At 38.8% G+C, this 22,422-nt stretch overlaps 1 long non-coding RNA gene across 2 annotated transcripts in view; it reads left to right on the plus strand.

The window, feature by feature from the left end:
* Nucleotides 1-11,103, plus strand: part of LOC111925936 (uncharacterized) — a 31,200-nt gene extending 20,097 nt beyond the window's left edge. For both annotated transcript variants that reach the window (XR_015282765.1, XR_002862587.2), the window contains exons 2-4: nt 4,858-4,933; nt 6,620-6,678; nt 8,179-11,103. This is a non-coding gene — a long non-coding RNA (uncharacterized LOC111925936). The remainder of the gene's footprint in view (nt 1-4,857; nt 4,934-6,619; nt 6,679-8,178) is intronic.
* Nucleotides 11,104-22,422: the final 11,319 nt, after the last annotated feature.

A 22,422-nucleotide genomic window follows, 5' to 3' on the forward strand; every position in this document is an offset into this window, starting at 1 on the left:
TGATTATAGAAAGATGAGTATATGTTTAATTCTGATTTTACTGCCTGAAAGAAGAAATAAAATGCTTGTGAGAAATTTATTCCTAAATTAAGTGAAATCCACCACAGTCTATTAGTTTTAATGCTAAGATATCTGCCCACAGTCTAATCAGAGAGACATTTTATTAAGCAAACAACATCTGACATACTATGGCAGTGTCAACCTACTCTTGCTTGAATGAAGCAGACAATAAAGGATGTAATTTAAGCATTTTCTAAGCTGTTTATTTCACAGATATGGAGATATTTCTCCTTAAAGCAGAGGAAGTAACTGCTGCTGTAAGTTACCACCCTCCAGACTTTCTATGAATAAGATCTCAGATTTCAAGCTTTAAGCACTCATTATTTTTTTTAGCTCCCAGTAACTACAGTGTCCATTTTATTAAAAACTCTTTGAAGATTCTCAGCAAGTTCCTTCATGAAAGCCAGCTAGTTAGTTCTGATACAATTGACTAATATTGGGGTATTTGCCTTAAGGATTTACACTTTGTCAGTTTAGTTAAAAATCTGTTTGACCCAAAGCAACACAATACAGCAATGATGCATCCCAGATGACAAGATAAAGTGTAGAGAAGGAATCCTGTAAGGGAGGGTGTGGTTAATTTTCAGAGTCATTGTTCCTCTCCACATCGAACACTTAGTCTGTTTGCTTAAACATTGAAGACCTTGGTTTCTTGATTGCTTTTGTTAGTTTTTTTTGGTTTTTTTTAATACTTCTTTTTCCCTAAATTTCAGGCTTTAAGATAAATCTACTAATTACATCAAGGTAGCAAACATACTTCAGCTACAAATTTCCAAGGCTTTATTACGAAAAATGATCTGCAGAAATGTTGTTTTAATACCTCTTCCTCATTCCAGACATTCTGAATACTCAAATCACATATTTATTGTCAACAAATATTTGCAACATCTTGCAAAAAGATTTGGTCATTTGCCCATAGCCTAAATTTAATATGGCTCAAGATATAAATATCTGAAAAACTATAGAATGGTTTAAGCCATTGCAGTATATTAGTCACTACTTTTTTTTGCATTTGTTTTTATAGAGACTAATTTCTCTCCCCAGGCATGGGAATAACAGATGGTGTCAGTCAGGTAGAACTGCCAGGGTGTGTATGAACAGACAGTCAAGGTACAAGGAGATTTGCTTTGGAAACGCAGGAAAGAACAAGAACAAAAATGTCCCTTTCATAACTACTTGGGCAAGAATTTTCTCTTTCCTTCTTCATCTTCTCCTTAGTCCAGGACAGTGGCTGGGAGTTATTTCAAATGTATTCATAGCCATCTTTAAATCTGAAAAGGGAGTTTGGAACAAGGACCAGGCTGAATGTCTCACAGGAGGAGCTTGAATTCCCAAAATTTGAGCAAAACGGTCTCTCACAAAATATGTAAACTTTGTTTTTCCATTTAAAGGCTTGTGATGGATGAGTAGTCAGAAAAGCACACATAAAGTCTTCCAGTCTCTAAGAATATGTTCAAGCGCTGACTTCCAAAAACATTTTTCTATGCTGCAACAGAAACTTACTCTGACTGTAGAGTCTTGGTAGTTTTGTGTGGTATTTTCAGTCTACCAGAGATGTTCCTATAGGCTGTTTGGGTCAGTGAGAAGCTGCTCATGAAACCAGTCACCAATTCCCATGACACATGAACTATTAAAGAAGCAGTGGCTCAGGGTCCCATGCTGAGGAAGAGCAGTTCTGGAAAACTTAAAAGAGGTAGAATAATTGACTGGACTTGAGGCAGCATCCTAAAGCACTTGAAGGTTTCTCACATTTAGATTTCTTTCTTCAGAGAGATCTTGACTGAAGGAGTTACATGAAAAACCATCTGTTCTCCAAGGCATTGGTTCATAGAAAAGCATAAAAAGTTGGAATATGCAAATCATTTGCATAGCTTTTCACATGACAAAAGATTTGGTGAATCTCCACTCATAGGGCACTTTGTGTGAGAGCATGAGGCTGCTGAACCAAGTCTGGCAAGGCCCTTTCAGCTTTTGGCCATAGCTCTGCCCATTTCATATCTCCATGATCCATTCTTGATCAGCTAAAAGGGTGTGATTTCCCATCACAAAACTCAACCTGGGACATGTCTATTTGTGCAGGTGTAGAACACAAGATGCCTGATCAGACCCCAGCCTGGTGGCTGCATGGTGATGGTGTTTGAAACAGATTGTTTTGTTTCAATACCCTCTCTCTAAAATGGCACAATGTCAGGTTAAAAAGAATGCTTATAAGTGGAAAAATTAAAAAAAAAAAAAAATCAAGTGAATAGTGTTTTTCCCTGCCCCTTTGAAAGGCTAATGTGTCAAGGAGAGAAGCATTTAATGTCTATGTAAAATGCCTGTTTGTAATTCTTATATTTATAATTATAATATCTGAAAATTTCACATTTTTACAAGCACTTGTAGTGACAGGACAAGGGAAATAGACTCAAAATAAAAGAAAATAGGTTTAGATTAGACATTAGAAGGAAGTTCTTCATTGTGATGGTGGTGAGGCACTGGAACAGGTTGCCCAGGGAGATTGTAGATGCCTCATCCTGGAAAGCATTCAAGACCAGGTTGGAGGGAGATCTGAGCAGCCTGATCTAGTGGGAGGTGTCCCTGCCCCATGACAAAGGGGTTGGAACTATGTGGTCTATAGAGTCACTTCCAACCCACGCCATTCTATGATTCCATGATCCTGTGTTTTTAGAAATGTCCTGATTTAGGGCCAAGTATTAAAAGGTCTCAGTGATTTTGTTTCTGACCAGTTCTAATTATTTAGACATTGTCTGCACCTACATATGGGCAAAGCTTCTTTATTTTCAAGCAGTTTTGTCACATCTGTGAGGAAATTGCAAAATGAGTGAGGTCTGCATAAATTCAAAGTGTTTAGAGCCTGTGACAGCAGTACATAGGACAGCCTGGCCCTGAACTGCAGGATAGCTGTGTTGCTGTCCATCTGCACCACCCTGTTCTGACACTCAAGATCATGGGACATCAAAAGTTTGCTGGTTATGATTTTCCATGAGCCTCCCCACAGCAGCGGTCCTCTTTACTCAGCTAAGGGGCTTGAAATTCCTGCCTCCTCCTAAAGTCCTTCTTTCCCTGAAAAAGAAAGTGCACTTAGTCCCCCTTGCACAGCCTGGGTAACTGCCAGGATGATGGGAAGAGATGGAACTTCGGGCAGAAATTCAGGTACTAAGTGGCCTTTGGCAGATTCATCAGAGGAGCTTGTCAAATACTGTTTGGTGCAGGGATTCTGGGGGGATTCAGATTGAGATTTACCAAGACTCCTGACTGTAGCCCAGCTCTGTGCTGGGCTGGCTGCTGCTCTGGCTGGTTGCTGCAGGAAGGATGTAGCTCTTTCCACACCACTGCTCCAAAGCCCCTCGCAGCTGTTCCCGGAGACCATAGTATCCTGTTTGTTATTACAGTAAATCATATCCTAAAGTACACATGCGCATGGGTAGAACTGCTTTTCAAGTAACTGTGAGAAAGACAGGCCTTTGTGAGCAGGAGCTTTTCTTCCATTGACAGCTGCCCCTCACCTTGAAGGTTTAATCTGGTCCAGTTTACCCAGAAAATTGATTCAAACTCTTGACCCAATAAAAAAAATCAAACCACAAAACCCAATCAAAACAAAACACACTCATACAAAACTCCTGAGGGATGCAAACTTCCAAAATTCCACTTCCAAAAATCACCTAGTGCTTTGGCACTAAGCAGTGGTGTGCAGGAAGCAGGACCTGAGGACCTTTCGGGAAGTTGTACACATATCTTGTCTCTGCTTCCGTTACTTCCTGAGGACTTCAGCACTCATGGAGCCACAAAGAACCCTGAAAAACGCTGATACTTCAGGGTTTATATTTAAATATTAATTAATTAAACGTATAAAATTAATTAAAATATATTAAGTTAAAAGAATATATTGAATAAATATAATATTATTAATATATTAAAAGATACTAAATATATTAAAAGTGTTAGGAATACAAAGATAATTTTTTTAGACCTTACCCTTTATTGGCATGAGGATTTATAGCTCTATCAGTAGCATTAGTCACAATATTTTGGATGTTTTTTTAGTAACTGATAAGAGTTCTGTTTTCAGATCTAAAGTGCAGCTGAAAACCACACTAATGCAAAGAATGGTTTTAGTGATGGGTAGGAAAAATGGGGATTACCCAGGCTACTGGAAAAACTTACTCCATCCTGCAGACAAATTCCTCACGAAGTCGAAGGGGAAAGCAGAGTCTTTCAGTGATTATAAATTAGTCTGGCAACAATAATTTTAATTATGGTACAGCCACAAGAAAGTTTTGAGTCCACTTCATCCTTCCTTTCCAGAAGTTGGTTTAGATTTCTTCTGACAGACACAGATCAAAGATCTTAAGAACAATTGAGTGTCCCATTTCCTGCATGGGATCTTAATCTTGTAAAAAATATTCATTGCACTCAAAGGTTATTTCTGTCTTGTTTTGACGCTACAGATTTAAAGAATGAGATCATTTCTGTTGAATGTCCAGCTATTTAGGATCTGCATCTCTATTTTAGAAGCACAAGAGGAAAACACTGTGTCTTTGCCAGAAAATCAGTCGGATAATAAGACTGCATTCTGTTTAATTGGGAAAAAAGAATCGGACATAATGTGTTGTGTGGATGAATCTGTACTGACAAGAATTCCCAGGACCCAAAAATTGTTTGGTCCCGAAGTGACTGCCATTCTGTGTGTCAATTTACTTTCATCTCTTGTACTATATTGTCCATCTTCTTGCATAAGATATTCCTAATATGCTACATTTCCATGCTGAGCTAATTCTACTGACTTTATTGCAGGACTTAGGACCATTGTTTATCATGCCCAGTTCTGGAAATGATAGAGGAGGAATCCTAGATATCATTTTAGTTAAAGGTTAGTTTCTGATCACAATTGCTACGGGAAAAAGTTATAACCATAATGAACATCAGCCTAGAGTTTCAACAATATTTGTATTGGTTTGTAACCATTTGTAATGGCACTCATCAACTGATGAGTTTTTTTAAAGCTGGGGACAAGAAGAAGAGTTTATGTGTTTTAGATCCTTACAGAATTTAAAAAAAAAAAACAGTGGAAGTTAAGTAGAATTTACAACATGCAGCAAGACAATTATTCCAAATTTTATACCATGGGAAGGTGAAGGAGAAATGCTGTGGGGTTTGCTCAGTGGTTGACATACAGTCACTGCCTTGCTGCTGTGAGATGCTTTGGATAGAACACAACAGGGTCACGATCTTATCAGAGAAATTATATTTTTTCCTCCCTTTACTATTCCATTATATTAGTTCCTTATTTAACCTTGTTTCTGGGCTTTGAAATTAAGGAATTATTATAAGAGCTTGAGAGACGAGAATTTTAGTAATTTGAAAAATTTCGGCATGTTGATTGATTTATTATGATGTTTACAGCACAGAGGGAATGTTTAATTATGGCAGAAGGCACTTTTCCTTTACATAGAGTTGTTCAATTATGAATTCTGTGGTGGCTCTGGAGATGGAAAGAATGATTGAGCTTGAACAATAAAGCAAAAGAGAGACACTGCTAATGCTGCACTGGGATGTGGTGAAGACAGACCTCATGGGAAAACAAAGTACCCACACAAACACAATCACTACATAATCCATTAATTATTATTTAGAATATTTTCCACCAAAATCTTAATGCTGATAAATGAAAACAAATTCCGATGCCATCCCCGCTGTTAAGCCTTTATCATTCTAAGGGGATATGTAGCTTTATTATGATTACTGAAGACAGAAATACATCTTTGATGATCTGCTTTGATGGTGTCTTGATGATTTGCTACAGTGAGAAACATTTACACAAAGATATACTGGAAATTAGGCAGAATTTTCTTCATACACCCTTAGTATTTTTAAAACTAAAGTGCAGTTGAAATTTTTAAATGGTTGAGTTCCACTGAATAATTTTTACTATGTTACTAGTCTACATATTGACAATCATAAGTCCCTCTCCACTTGAAGAGGCTGACCCATTTTCCTGTTTTGTTGTCATCTACATGAACTGGATTTTGCAACGACAGTCACTGTCTCCTACTCACAAATTGTCGCAGTGGAACAATTGCTCTTAAATCTACAAAAGACTATTTTCCTTTTGCAAAACACTGAATAATGTTAGTAACTTTCAGGCATCTGATGCCAAAAGAATAGCATAATTTAAAAAAGGAAACAAATCTCGGTTCTCACACGGATAATTGGAGGCATGAGATGTGAATGCTAAGAGGATAGAAACCACCCTTGATGTTACCTCCCTGTCCTGACACCTACAGAGAATACAACATGCTGAAGTGCTTTCCAGCTCCTTGTTATCACACACTGCTATATCCCTACCATGTTAGAGTCATGTCTTATGTCTTCTTGACCTTCTTTGCCTCCTTCAAACCTTGTCCTTTTGGAAAGCAGAGTTTGCCAGAGGACAGTGAGCCTGGACTGGGTTAGGTCCCTCTCTGTGCAACACCATCTCCAGCAGTGGCAGGGGGAGGAGAAGCAAGCATCTTTGTGATCATATGTGAGCAGCATATCTTTGTGATCTGCTTTACAGGTCTGAAGAGCAGCTGGAGAGAGTAACTTGGAAGTCAGAAACGTCCCTTGACACTTCTGGTATGCTGATGTAGCAAAAAAAATAGGAAGAATATATATAAATTCTCTAAGTTCATGAATGGAACTGATTTTTTTTCCTAAAAGTTAACTAGCAGAAACTGCATTGGAAACAACACTGGTCTTCCAATTGAAGACAAAAATATATTATAATAGTTCACATCTGAAGAGGATCTTGGGTTGTTTAGCCTGGAGAAGAGGAGGCTTGGGGGTGACCTTATCACTCTCTAGAACTGCCTGAAATGAAGGTGTAGTGAGGTGGGGGTTAGCCTGTTCTCCCAGGCAGCTGTGACAAAAGGACACAGCCTGAAGCTGTGCCAGAACAATGTGTTCAGGTTGGACATCAGGAAGAATTGCTTCACTGAAAGGCTGGTTAAGCATTGGAATGGGCTACCTTGGGAGGTGGTTGAGTCACCATCCTTGCAAGTGTGCAAGAAATGCCTGGACATGGCACTTAGTGCTATGGTTTAATTGATATGGTGGTTTTTGGTCAAAGGTTGGACTCAAGGTTCTTTTACAGCCTTAATGATTTAATGATTCTACTCTATGATGAATCAGAGACAAAACTTATGACACTTCAGCCACAAGAGGAAGGCTATCCAAAAATCACATGGGATTTCACACATGGGAAAGAGAAGGCTGAAAGGGATAAGTTTCCATTTGACGATCCATGTAAGCTGAGGCAGCAACCACTGCCCAAATGGACACTTGATCCCATCCCCACACCACCTCTTCTGGTGCTCTCCCTTGGACTGGAGCTTCTCTGACCACCTGGTGCCTGAGCTAAGGGAACTGAACTGGCAACAATGCATTGACTCGTATTTTTTCAGTGGGTAGTGTTTTCTGTCAGTTTAGATTTTTTTACTGGCCTGTAATTTGATCAGGAAAGTACCAGCTCAAGGGCTAAAGCCAAAGATGGGTAAGGGGAGGGAGGATGCATTTTGGCAGCTTTGCTGTGTTTGAAACCATACCCTTATACTCATTTATTTGGATAGTATAGTTCCACCATCACCAATCACAACAGAAGAACATTCCTCCTCTAATTTTATCGTTAAATAATCTTTAATGAGTGGGAAGCAGTAAACATTGTTGTGGTTGTAACTACTACTTTCTTCTTCTGTGTTAATTTGTTTACTTTTTCGTAATGCAAAAAATGTGAGAGCCTATAGCTGCAAGAGCCTTTACAAATGTATTTTATCTCCCTTTACTTTTTAATGGTTTGTGCCTTATTTTGAATAAAAGCTCTTAAGTTAGCTTTTAAGAGGAGAAAGGTTCACAGAGCAATTGTGACAAATGTAAACCAATTTAATTCAAATTGTCATATTTTTATATGTCAAACTCTTTTGAGGTAATAGTTTCTTTCTTAATTTGTACTGATATTCTTCTCTGCATTTCTTCAAAGAGTGGAGTATTGTTTGTGTTTGTCTTTCTTTTCCTAAAAATCATCTTGGAAGAGTCATACAGATCACTAATCATCCTGTAATCTTTTATTTTTATCTCTAGGAATTCCAGAGTCCACAGCAAAGATGTAAAGAACAAACCCAAGACATGCCTACTAAGCCCAACCTGTACTTTCTAGGTGTGCTGCATGCTGGAGCTGTGATCATTATAGTCTTGTGCAGGTTTTGTTTTATAGGTGTATTCACCCTCATCAACCGCAAATTCTTTCTGACATTCCTACCGTGTTCCATCCCAGTCCAAATCCAGCTTGCTGTAAACTCTGCTGAAAAATCTCCTTTCCAAATTAGAATAAGTTCTACAAGTTGTTAGCAGTCACCTTAGTTGCATGAAGAATTTTAACAATATTTGTGTTTATTGCTGGCTTAACTATGCCACTTCCTAAAACTCCATCTTTGCAAATGAAAGAGTAAAATATTACTTAACATGCTCTGTGTATCACAGTAAGAAGCCCTTTAAGCCTGTTCTTAGATCCTCTCATGAAAGAGTTGGCTCTATAGATCTAAAATTCCTTTTAATGTACATTACCAGCTTAAGGACTTACACAGCCCCAGGCACCAAGAATTTGCTGTGTGCATCATAACTTCCAGAGTGATTTCCAGTATCACCAGTGCACCACAAAATCTTTCACAGCTTAATGAAAACACAGGACATTCCTGATGGAAGACAGAGCAGCCACTCAGTAAAATGTATTTTAAACGGAAAGATTTATTTTAATTGAAATAATAATATTAATTCAGAGATTGATAAAGATAGATAGATAGATAGATAGATAGATAGATAGATAGATAGATAGATAGATAGATAATACATACATGTTCCAGCATTAAGAAATCCCTCCAAATCTGTGTGTCCAGGTATTTATTTACTCTTGGCTCCACCTCACTGTGTGACGAGCAAGAGTCGCCCGTGGGCCTGATGCAGCAGCGCCTCTTAGTGATGGAAGTCAATTCCTCACTTAGCTACTTCGGGAGCAGGAATAATTTTTTTTTCCTTACCTTTCCGGTTTCTTGATACCCAAATCACTAACACAGCAGACAAAGATTTTAACATCCAGCAACTTTCGGAAGTTAAAATTATTATTCAAAATACAGTTATTGTTGTGTTTATAGGCATGGATTTGCACCGCAATCTCCCTTCAGATCATGGGTTGACATTTCTTTTTTTTTTCTAATCTTAGATATATTTTTCAAAATCTGAAACACACTTTTTAACTGTTATTAAAACAAATTCCCATCTTAAATCTACTAAGGATGCTTTTTGATTACAAGGTGTTTGATTTGTTGACCAGTAAAATTTCCAAATAGATTGCAGACTGAGTTCTTCTTAAGTCTGGAATTTTTTACCAGCTTAGCTGTCTGAAATTCAATGGAAGCCTTTTATTTATACACAGGTACTGGTATTGAATTACAACTTTTCAAACAACCTTTGCTTCTTGCTGGGTTTCAGTCTGACAGCATCCTTTACAAGTGTGGTGGACAGTAGCTTTTTACTGGGAGACCTAATCAACATGAGTGCAAAAGACTCATGAAAGTGAAAAAAAAGTACAAGAAGAGTGGAAGGTGCTAAGTGAAACTCATTTAATTCAACATTGTCTCTACAATAAAAGTTGATTCTAAGTTCTTGATGCAACTTACTCCAGTTAATGGAAAAAAGGTGCATTTTTTATTTTTAAAGTCACAATTATAAACCTTTTATGAAATACATAATATTTAACTAAGAAAAACCTGTATATCCTCCTTCCTATGCCCAGAAGTATTTAATTTCATACTACATGTCAAGTATGCTTCAGAAAAATGATTCAACTGGTTGGATGGGGGACTAGGACTCTGAAGTCCCACATATCCAGGAGCAACCCCTGACCACGCCGGAAGCTCTAAGTAGCTCATGTAGCTCATACTTTCTTGGATGTTTTTCAAACCTTAGCATTAAAAGCTTCATTATGTGCTGGTTTAGCGTTTCCTCTGGCTCTTTATCACCTCCGTGAGAGTCATTTCTACCACACTGCTTTAGTCGCCTCTCCCGTCCGTGCTCTGTCAGATCAGCTGGGCCGGGCCGTTCCGAGCAGCGCCGAGGGAGCCCCGGCTGTGCGGGCGCTGCTGCCCGGCCAGGGCATGGAAACAAACGCCTCAGCCCTTCTCCCCGCTTTTCCACTTGGCATCAAGCGGGGAGATGTGCCACTCCAAGTGCTTTTGAAGCTGCTGGCAGATTGCAGCCACATTTGCCAGAAGGATTGGTGGTGTAAGGCAAACCAGAAAGCAAGTGCATCCTGTCCAAGGTGACAGGTCCGCTTTTCAGCAGCATTTTGGTTCTGCCAAAGCGCTTCTCTCCCGGGGTCTCTGAAACCAAGGGAGAGAAGCAGTTGCTGTTGGAGGCCTCCAGAGGGAGATCCTGCCCACCTGAACACGAATGCCCGTCTGCTGTCTCAAATCCACACGGAATTCTTGAATGTTTAATGAAAGAAGATTATCAGGGCGTGGAGGGGGAAGCTAGAAACACTGTGTCTGAGGAACCAGCTGCAGCACGAGTTCACTTTAAATCGAGAGAGACTCTTACCTGGAAAAAAACATCCCAATCCCCCCAGTCAGGGGAAAAGCTGAAACCAGAGTTCACAGAAGGCATAACCCATTATCTGGAGAACTCATCATTAGGTCTGTAATCATTCACCATAAGAGAAAGCAGTATTGAATTATCACTCTGGATATGCAGACCATACTGAGTGTTAGGAACTCTTTATGTAGCTCAAAAAAGCACACAGAGACATGGAGGAACATCTGTGGCCACTAAAAGATGTTCAAACAGAAGCAAATCCCTGGAAAAGACAGAAATTAATGTGTTTTGAACTCAGGGAGTTAAATTTATTGAAGTGTGGTTATTCCTAGTTAAACGAAAATATGTTATAAATATGTTAGTATTTTTGAGATGCCATTCTCCTGGGATGAGCACTGGTAAACAACATCTTTTTCAGAATGTTACTTGCACTGAACTGGCCTGGCAAGTGCATAAATTGCAGCAGTTTGAAGATCACAAATGGGAGGGAATGCCAAGGAATGTTTGCTGTCCGTGGCAGACGTGATGAAGCCCATCACCAGGCAGAACCACAGTTGTCATAACACCTTAGCCATGGTGGCAGACAAAAACATCAGAAAAGATGGTCCTTACCAATCATCCTCAAGGGCAGCAATAAACATGACCAAAACTACTGTTTTATACCAAAGAGCAGTACCAGAACCAAAGAACCTCAGGCTCCCTTAGGGATTGGTAAGAGCCGAACAAATCACACTTAATATTAGCTGTACTAGATAAAGAGTTAATTTAATCCAGCTGGTAGTTGTTCATTATTGTCACCTAAGATGTTTGTACCATTCTATTTGTCCTCTGGATCTGGAATAATTACTGGTCCTGACCGAGGGTCCCTTTCCAGCCTTGCCACCAGGATCAGCTGGTGAGTGCATGGTGAGAAGCATTGCCTGGATCACCTGCCCTGGCTGCAGAGTGGCAGCAGTGCTCAGCTGGTGTAATGTTCATACCAGCTCATTAAGGGTGCACTCATGGAAATTTATCATCTAAAAACATTGAAGAAAGTGAACATGATGGAGAAAGTGCTAAGCCTTTGCTACATGTGCCCCAAAGGGCTCTGCCCTTATGCCGTGCTCCTGCCCAGGGTGAGGCTGATCTTACCCTGCTGGATTTTTGTTAGAGATTTCTAAAGACTCTTTACTGCTAAGCGAAAATGTCCAGGTCTGTCAGGTTTATACTGCAGGCCTCACATTCTCTGTCCCACTGCCTTGTTCTCTACTCAGTGTTGGGGAGGCTCCACCTGAAACACATCTTCCAGGCAGGGTTTTTTGGTCCAGTTAGGATGTATACAGAGAAAATGGAGAGGAGAGTGGCAGGATTGTAAAGGGCCTACATCTACAAGGAAAGGTTAAAAGAGTTATTTTTGTTTCACCTGGTAAGAGGATGAGAAGAGTGATGAAAGTGGAAACTCTGTAGGAAAGAGACAATAAATATCAGGTGAAATCTCATGAATATTCATAAGCACAACGCCTTATTGCTTTGTCATAAGGAACTGGTGACATCATATGGCTACATTGATTGAATTAAAAATATTTTCTAGTTGTCTAGTACCTCAACACATAAGGCAGCCTGTGATACTTCAGAGAGAAAAAAAATTATCAAGTAAACATCATGTAGAAACGCTGCTACATTCACCAAAAAAACCACAGAATGCAAAGTTTGGTAAATTTTAAAGTTGAAATTGAAAGTAGAAAAATACAAGTATTAACTATAGACTTTTAAATGTTTTAAGAAAGTCCTGCTTTGTGAAAATATTTATTTGTCAGTAGTTTTTACCATGAAAAATATTTGATACTGATAACACCCCAAAAATCACAGCTGTGCTTTTAGGGTAAAAACACCAAACCTCAAAATCAGGCTGGTGAAAGCCAAAGAAGTTTTGTAAACTCCTTACCTAACCCTCACTCTGACATTCTTCATCATCTTCATTTTTCCTTTTAATTGGCAATCGCCACGTTTAAGTCAGCCAGCTGGCAGCTGGGTTTTGCCCTGCAGTACCTAAGAATAGTTATGCTACTTTGGCTTCTTGCTTTGGAACTTCTCTTTTCTGAGCGTTTGATCCCTTACGTGTGCTGACAGTCGAGGCCGGTTTGAGTCACACTCTTGTGAGAATATTTCTTGAAGATATGAGTATTACTACAAGATCTGTCACAGTGTGAAATGTAGTGTGTCATGTTCCTCTTTAGAAATGACTTCCCTGAAAGCTGTGACCCTGATCCTAAACACACAAACACACATGAGGATATTGACACTAGAATAACCCCCAAACCCACTGGAAGTATCTCAGGCCTAAAGCTATCCATATAACCATATATTTGTTAGTTGCTGACTACTGCAGACACATGTACTAAGATGATTATAATGGAATTGAATACATAATACAATCTACCTTTGTTTAATAGGGTGAAAACCAATAGATGAACAAGGTTCTTTTTTACTCATGAGCTCTTGAAACCTGTCCTCAGCAGTTTTAAATCAATTTAGAGCAGAGTACCTGGCCCAGATATTTTATAACTTGGAAAGGGAAGTGAATTACATAAAAAAAGGAGTGAAATGCATCAGAGAACTGAATCTAATAGGAACAGAGCACTAAACTGTTAGAGGAAATATTTTTCTCACTTCCACAAATTAGAAAACTATGCTGAACTGAATGGAAAACCACAGATGTTTGTCACCATCATAGCCCAGGTTAGGAAATCACAGACTACATGAAATGATCAAGAAAACAGTAATTGGCCTAGGAATCCTTCTTTCTTTATGTTGATAGATAGCTACATAAATATAATTATAATTATAATTATAATTAATTTAAGGTGAAAATTAACTCAAATAATGAAACCAGTAAACTCCAATAATGTAACAATTATTGGAGCTACGATTAGGTCTGCTCATGGACAAATATAGTCAGAGACTACAGCTGACTGGCAGGACTGTAGGCTGCAATGTCTTGCTTGTGGCAGAGGTCTGTTTTGCTGAGTACTAATGAATCAAGCTGAAGGTTGACTGGTTTGGACAATTCTTCTCCCAGTAGTAAGTGCTGCATATCAAATGTTTGGGCTTAGTATTTCTAAATAAATCACTGTTTATTTAAGCTTATAGGAACAGTCAAGTGTTATTTACTTTTGAAACTTCAGCAGTCTGATTTTTTTATTACTGAGAAAAAAATTAAAAATATTCAGTTATTACAATTATTTACATTTAATTTCCTTGGACTAAATGAATGTAGTTTTCTTTGAAGTGATAAGGAAACAGAGATCTGAAACCCATTCTGGTTTGTGTCCATGAGTCTCCATCAACTGTTTCACCTTCTTCTGATCCAAGTACCATCACTAAGCTCTGGGCACTTGCTCTCAATTACATTGTGTATGTTAGAAGCCAACCATCGCTGTTGATTGAGCCAGAAAGTGAAGTGAGGAGGGAGGAATCTGTGCATAAGAAAGTACAAGCCTGAGGTTGTAATGGCCTAAAAGCACAAGTTTTAGTTAGTGAAACCCCAGCCAATGTGCTGGAGCCCCCCTGACGAACTTCAAACAGGGACAACATGACTCCTCTGCAGCTTCAAGCGCTGCTGCACTGCAGGGTGCAGATGTTTTGCTCTTAAGGAGCACTGCCCTGGGCTTTGCTAAGCAGGGCACTCTGCCAGCACAGACACTGATGGAGCTGAGCTACACTCGTGCTCCCAGCTCCGGGCCAGCGCCACCTCACAGCGATGGCCCCTGGAGCTCGCTCAGGCCCCCATCAGCGCAGTGCCACTGCATCTCCTCATTCAGCAGCTTCTCACTGAAGCTGCCCAGAGAGGAATCTGTCCTCTGCCACGGGAGGTGAATGAGGAGAAAAACCCGAGTGGCAGTCGTGCTGTTGTGCATTTATCCAATCTATCTCTCACCCACACGAGCACACACCTTAAGCATCTCTCTCTGAAACCCTTTCCCAGGCTGTCAGGCTCTACCTTTATCAGCCCAGAAGTGCTGCTCTGCACTGTTGACCTCTTTGACCAGAAATATTATGATGAATATGGCAATTTGTTTTCTTGGCAGAATTTCTGTGTGATACAGTAGATAAATTACATCAATCAAACTAGCAATCCACCCATCCCAAAGGGATAATAAAAAAACTGTAAGGACTGATGTATTGAACTAGGCCAGAGGTTCATCTAGTTCATTAGTCTTCCCTGAAAGCGGCTGTCACAAGGTGCTTGGGAAGCATGTGGTGATTCTTCCCCAGCTCACCACCCATTCCTCAGTGATCTAACTGACTCGCTGAGGGGCAACATCTTTCTTCTCACTGCACTTGAAGTGTTTTTCTTCCATCAGTCTAATTGCTTTATGAACATGCATAAATTTTTTAAATCCATGACACCCTCTGGAAGTGTTCTGCAGCTTTTTGCTTTGGAAGCTTGTTTAATTTCCATTTTTGTCTTAACCTTGCTAACCTTGTTTTATCAAATGTAAGCCTGATGTTTTTATTACTTTCTAACTAGTGACTCATGGTGGCTAATTTAAGGAAGGTAGAGAAGGTATTGGGGGATTTAACAGGTAAATAAGTATTAAAAAAGGTGTAAACACCCATAATGCTGAAAAAAATTTGTGCAGTAATAAAAAAAAAAATAGTAGGGAAGAAAATAAGAACTCTGGCTTGTGAAGAAAAATGCTGACCAACAGTACAATGTATTCCTATCTGAAATATCTAGTAAGAGATTTGCTGTGTCTAAAAGTGGACTGGACTGGAACCCTTAGGAAAGACTGGGTGAGGATACTTCTACATTGGCATTAAATAGCTACTAGATGCTTTCCTTTATGTTCTTCCATACATGAGAACGAAACTACACATCTCATGTTTGTGTCCCAGCTCTTTTGTGCTTTGGCATCTGATCTAGTATGGGTTTAGTTCTGTCAGTTTCAGATCAGGGTTACAAATGCACCATATAATGTAGAGGAAGTTTTAAATCCATTTATTTCTTGTCCATTTTATCTCCCAATATTTAATAAAGATACAGCTAGTTTAGGAAATAGAAGCAGAACAATTATCTGGTCAATACCTGCAGAGCATTAGCTCAATCGGCTTCAGGTGCCTCTAGTCACAGTCAGGCAATTTTCCTTCCTCGTGTCCCCTGGTCCCTCTAGCACTGGGACACACACATGACAGTGATATGGAAGCAACTTTTGCAGGGCTTTCTGTGCTATAGGATTTTGCATCTCCTCTGTGCCCTCTAAGGACACACAAAAAAATGCAAGAGGAAATAGTCAGGCTTTGCATCTGTGTGGATTTACTGCTTATTAAAACACCAGCATTTCTGGACATCAGATACTCAGACTGGAAATCTAAATAAGTTGGTAAAAATAAACAGGGCAGATAGAACTCAGTGCATTAGGTCTAATCCCGACGATAGCGCGGCCTGGCCTCATTTCACACTGGGAACTGGCAGAGGTAGCAGATAAGGAGAGAGTGGTGACAGATGCCAGTTGGCACCAGATGAGGAAGCCTGGGTTTATAGCCCACACTGCAAGTTAATAATGGCCACAAAAGAGGACACACAGACCAAATTGTGTGCAGTGGTGAGAAAGCTTCTTAAAAGTCAGTCCCAACAAACGAAAACTGTGGTTTTGTGTTCTCCAGTGTAATGATTGTGCTGAACAGAATACATGGTCTGCTGTAGGTGCAATTGCCAAAAGCCTTTTCAAAATTCCTTTAAATTTTCCCTTCCTTAAAAAAAATCACATAAAATAGAGCTGAAAAAAAATTATTAACTTTCTGAATGACTCTGGTTTCCGACTGCAATTTTTCAGTCTGTTATAGCGAAGAATGGTAACTGAACAGAAAACTGTGACGGGATTCATTAGTTACAGTGTCTTTTTAAAAATTACTGAACCTCCACATACATAACTTTATAATTCCTTTAAGAAGTGGTGTGCTTACAAATAGTTGACTAAGAGAAATTAAATGTCAACATACATCTGTTCAGTTTTTTTAGAGTAAACCAGGAAATTTTCAAAGTTTTCATTCCTTGCCTTGAGAGAATGAGGTGCCCTGTGAGGTGGATTCCTTCACTGCTGCTGCTGTGTGAGGCTGCGCCTCTCACCCACATCACAGTGTAATGTGGACAGAAGTCTAGTATGGAGTTTACTTGGAAAAAAAACTTGGAAGCAAGATTTGGGACACAGGGTGTGGAACTAAGTGTGACAAGCTATTACTAAAAGCAATACAATGGGGAATTTTCATAGATATAAAAGGGTATATCTAAATGATTTGAGGTGAGATGTTGAGCAAATTGTTTCATCTTCTTACAATGGTTCAAAATAAGAATAATTATACTTACTCTATTGAATAAACTAATTAGAGATCTAAACATAGAAGCACAATATGTTCCTAATGTGATTATCCTCAGCTCAAGGAAGAAAACATATCAGAGAGATAACTGGAAAGGGAAACAAAAGGGATGTCAGCCCTTGATCTGGTGCCAAAGTGGCAGAAACACCTCTGTGGCATTTAGATAAGGACTGCCATGAGAAGTTCATCAGGAACCTTCACAGATCTCTTCCTCCTTCATCAGGATTGGCTCATGTACCAGTGGTTGTTCAGGTGCCAGTAAACTAGAAATGGCATCATCTTCATTTGACTAGGTGCTAACCCCAGCATAGGTCAAACAACTCCATTGTTTCATCTTCTGATTCTCAGTGGACAGCAAGTGTTCCTACAAAAACAGCCTACCACCAACATTAGATGTAAGAAGGGAGGAGGGTATATGATATATTTGGTAAGTCTGAAGAGGATGTGGGAAGAAAGCAGAAGATAAGTCAATAGTTTGTTTTTTTAATTGCCTTCAAAATGCAACACAACGTTGATACAATGAAGAGTCTATGCTAAATAATATATTGGTACCTAACTATTGTCTACACTTGACACTGATCAGGCATCCAACAGGGACAAGCAGTGCCCTTCAGGTACTGAAGACTGAGCATAGAGAAGGAAGACCTCATAATAGAGCTCAAACAGAAATGCAGGGATCAAAACAAAGCCAAACTTTTTTGCAACACAATACCTTCCATGTTACTCTTGGTTTCATGTCTTCAGATTGAAAGAGGTTTAAACAAAGCAACATGCTAAGCTCAAAAGCTTGAAAAAGGAGAGTAACTTCTTGTTTGGCTTTGACTGTCCTGATCTTCTCATTTCTTTTCTGACACATTATGTTTAGATATGAAGTACTGAAAGGTAAAGTTTTGGAAAGCATTACAGTGCACCTGTGCTGCTAGCCCCTGTCAGCAGAGTGGTTATGATAAGTACCCAGTTTTTTGTCAACATGGCAGAATTTCAGCTCTCCTGTTTTAGTGAAATAAATGATTTGGGCACTTCTGTTATTACATAACTGGCTCTAGAACCAAGTCTTTAGTCAATAAAAATTCATCTGCTGCAAACCGTAATGTGAGCTGTCAAAGCTCTGACTGTAATACAGGGCTTGGCTCAGGTAAACTGGGCTCTATCCCACCAACTCTAAGCTGCTAATACCATTTCTTTGCAATGTCTTTTCAGCTGTCTCCAGAAAAACAGACAAACCTAATGAGAGGAGACTGTCTCCATCTCTGCTCACCCCTCAAAAGAACACCTTGAGTTCAGTTCCCTAATGATTCTTGCTTTTTGTCTGAATACATAGAAAAGTATCTTAACACGAAACTATTGTTTGAATCGTGGTTCCAGGGTAAAAGTCATCCTGTGATGGGTTATAAGAAATAAATACCGTATTCTGGGAAGATTTTTCTGAGTGGTGATAAATATCTTTAGACTCCTAAATGCAAGACTGACCTATTTCCTTTTCTGCTTTCCTAAAATTTCATTGGTTTATTTTTATTATTTTTTTTTTACAACCAGGTGGACAGAGGATTTGTTTTCAGAGGTTTCTTGGTAGCTGAAATTCCTTGCTTTTTATTTTGTTTTGTTAAAGGCATGTAATAATCCCTCTACAATGCACTTCCTGTCAGGTTCAATTGCTTAATTAAATTATTGTGGTGAGGTCATTAGAACTATAACAGTTTATATCAATTACCCATGGCCAGCCCACCATTAGCAATAAAATCTCATTATCTTATTTTGAAGTCTGGATACAACCTTTCTGCTAGGGGGCAGAAATAATAACCTGACCATGTGATTGAAAATGCTGGCTGCTTTTTATGACCCAGAGTCAGTCTCCTCTCAGTGTCCATGCCTTTCTTAACTACAACAGTAAACTGATCAAAAATATACTGAGAAATAGGAAACTGTTCAGTAATAAACTTCATAATGTGATGTATAACAGAGTATTGGTTAATTACAAATAGTGCACTCATATGATTGCCAAACTAGGCATGATTTGAATGGAATATGGATATCCGTACAAATCACAACATTTGCTAAATATATTGTTCCAAGCTTGCTTATGGCTACACAGCTTTTTCTCCAGGATTGAAGCTAAGTTTGAAATGAGCAAAGAAAGAATGAAAAAGGTTCACATTAAAGTTCTTGGCAGTCACATCATTAATTGGATACTACCACAGGAATGATACAAGTCACGTGATCTTAAGAGCTCAAGAAACAAAACCTGAGCATTGAAGCTAATAGTTCCATTCACCTGTGGGAGAGGAGGCCAAATTCAGAAAAAAAACCAAGAATTAATGTATTTCATAATGGTCACATCTGGTCTTCTGCCCACTGCAGTCATAGAACAGGCAAGTCTCTCAACAAATTTGAGCTGTTGCTAAGTAGAAAGCGGGGCTTTGGAAACTGAAAGAGAATATTCAGCATTTGGGCAGAATTTACATATATTTAAGATCATTATTAAAATTAAAATGGATAACAGTCTGTATAGATAGACACTGTCAATAGTAAATCAGCTCTAACAAGTTAAATAGCTGACATACAACGTTTTGGACAGCTTTTTGTGTCTCGTTTTACCACCAACTTCCTGTGCTTGCCACAAGGATTTTCACTGCTACAATATAGTTGATATAAATTAGAGTCTCTCTGAATTAAGAGGGTATGAGTACCAAACATAACAAAATCTTTCCTGAATGTTCTGTGAAAGCATAAAACAGCTGTCTATATTGTGCTATGAGCTGCTGGTTTTGTCTCTGTGCTGGTCTATATTCTACTTCTTTTGCTTCAGTTCATGAAGATAATTATTGAAAAAAAAACCAAATTGTTAGAAATTACAAGTCCATGTAGTTTTTCAAGCATGAAGTCAGTGTTTTATGGTGCACCCTCTTTCCAAGTCAAGAGCTGTTCCACTCTTGTGAAACGCTGTACAGGAAAAGGGGCTACATAACTGAAAATGTCTTTTTTAAAAAAAAAATACAAAGAAAAAATACATTAAGTGTAAGATCCAGACATAATTGCATAACTGTTTTAAAGGGTAGATTACATTTAGCAGAGGCCAACTCCATCTGTTTCAGTGGAGCTGCACAAGGGATGACTGACTGCTAGCTTCTAGACACCACTGTGTCTTCCTTCATAAGTGTCCAGGAGAAACACCCTCTGCCTTACATGCAAATGGCACTGGCAGTAGTCTCGTTATAAACAATAAATAGTTGTAACACTGAGACCTTTTTTCAGGTTCCTTGTTCATTACTGTCAATTTTAACATAAATTTTAACATCATATTTGTGCTCTAGTTTAAACAACACTGGGCAACCCTGTGGCACTTTATCCAGGAGGTGATACTGCAATGACAGCATGACTCTCTCCAGGCTTCTTATGAGCAAAGATTCTGTACATACATAAATGATGGATGCTGGAGGTGAATAGGAGGAATAGAGTCAGTTCTCCCTATGTGTTCATAACTGAAGGAAATTCTTTTTTGTCTTCTCCCTGGAAAATGGAAGCCCAGCCCGAAGGAGCTTCAGTTTCAATGCATTAGTCAGGCACTTCCAATCACTGACCTTATCACTTAATCAATATTCACTTAGGGGAGGTCTATGCTGAGTATTAGGTGAAGATTCTTCACCCTGAGTAGTCAGGCACTGGAAGAGGCTTCCCACAGAAGTGGGCACAGCACCAAGACTGACAGAATTCAAGTGATTGGACAATGCTTTCAGGCACATGGTGTGGGCTTGTCTTGTGCAGGGCCAGGAGCTGGACTAATAATCCTTGCAAGTCTCTTTCAACTCAGGATATTCTATTGATTCTATGAACACATTTTTAACACAGAACATATATTCAACATTTATCTTCAAATGTCAGTGTAAATCTTTTTCAAGCATAAAATACTGAGTTGGCTAAACTTGAATAGAAGCAGGGTAGAGAAAATACCCATCCTTATTACTCAGTTTGATGATTTAACACAGTTCAGAACTTAAATTATTTAAGCAGCTATACATTAATTTTTTAATCAGTAACCCTGAAGACTGCATAAAATAGCTACTCGCAAGCATTAGAGAGCGAAGAAAGTTTTTTTGTCTACACAGAGCAATGAAGTTGTGTAAGAAGCTTCCCACCTCTAACTAACTCAGAGAGAAGCATTAACATTCCACTTCCGGGTTATCACTGACAAATTGCAGACGAATTCCAAATCTCTATCCAATCTACTCATCAGTCATCAAACTGGCTGAGAAATTGTTTGTGCTTTGGAGCTGGTATGTAGCTGAAGGGAACTGGTGAAGCCTGGAAACAGCTGGGTTTGTTCAGCAGCACGAGCCTGTAGTGAGCTCCTCTTGAGCTGACTTTAATAGCTCTGTGCAGCACAAAGACTGATGGAGTGGAAATTGAAAATGCAAACCCAACTTTTATAGGCATCATTTGCTGAACAGAGTGCAAAGAAGTATTCCACAATTTAATATTGACAAATAAAGTAAGAGAATGAGAAGTCATATTTGTAGAGAAGGGAACTGCAGCTTTGAAAACACTAACCTTAAAAGTGGCTGCAAAGCAGCAATTAGAGTGAATAAGAGTTATAATGAATAACATCCACTACTGTAGAAAGGCTGTGTCTCAAAATATTCGAATACCAAATATATCAATGATGCATGAACTGGTATTATGATTGCCAGGCCATGACTAGAATAATGGGCTAAATACTTCTCATCACACTCCAAGTATCTCACATTCTGTGTCTAAAAAATGAAAAGCATAGCTCAGTTGCATTGCTTGCAAATGTTTTCCTGAACTATCCATGTACCTCAGGTTCTCTATCACTTAAGGACTACTAAACCAGCTGTCTATATAAAGAATTGCTTTCTCTATTTGCTGGACATTAAAGAAATGTGGGAATGCAAATGCTGACTGTTCAATTTGATAAAGTGCATTATAGTTGCCCATTAAAATACACAGTAGGTTTCCTCTTGACTCATGATATTTTTAATTTTGTAATTGAATAATGTCCACTTTTACAAGAATGCTTCATTCTTTGAGTATATTATCCAGAGATGATCTGATTATTTCTTTGGTAATTACCTCAAAAAATTAAACAAGAATCTGAAATGGTAGATATACAGGCATGTTAATCATTTACATGCCATTGTTTTTGTTAAGAATAACCAAACTGATTAATACTTGCAGCATATGACAACAAAGTGCTGACAATACACAAAAGGATACTACTATATTAATTTTAGGCTCTCAGTAACAAAAATGTATACGGAACACTGACGGAGAATTGCAGGGATGTGATACAAAAGGGGAAGTTTACATCATATTAGAAAACCTGTCAAAAGACTTGATGTCAGATTTTATCTTATGGATTGATTT

The sequence above is a fragment of the Cyanistes caeruleus genome, chromosome 2, assembly GCF_971803275.1.
Source record: "Cyanistes caeruleus chromosome 2, bCyaCae1.hap1.1, whole genome shotgun sequence".
NCBI lineage: Eukaryota > Metazoa > Chordata > Aves > Passeriformes > Paridae > Cyanistes > Cyanistes caeruleus.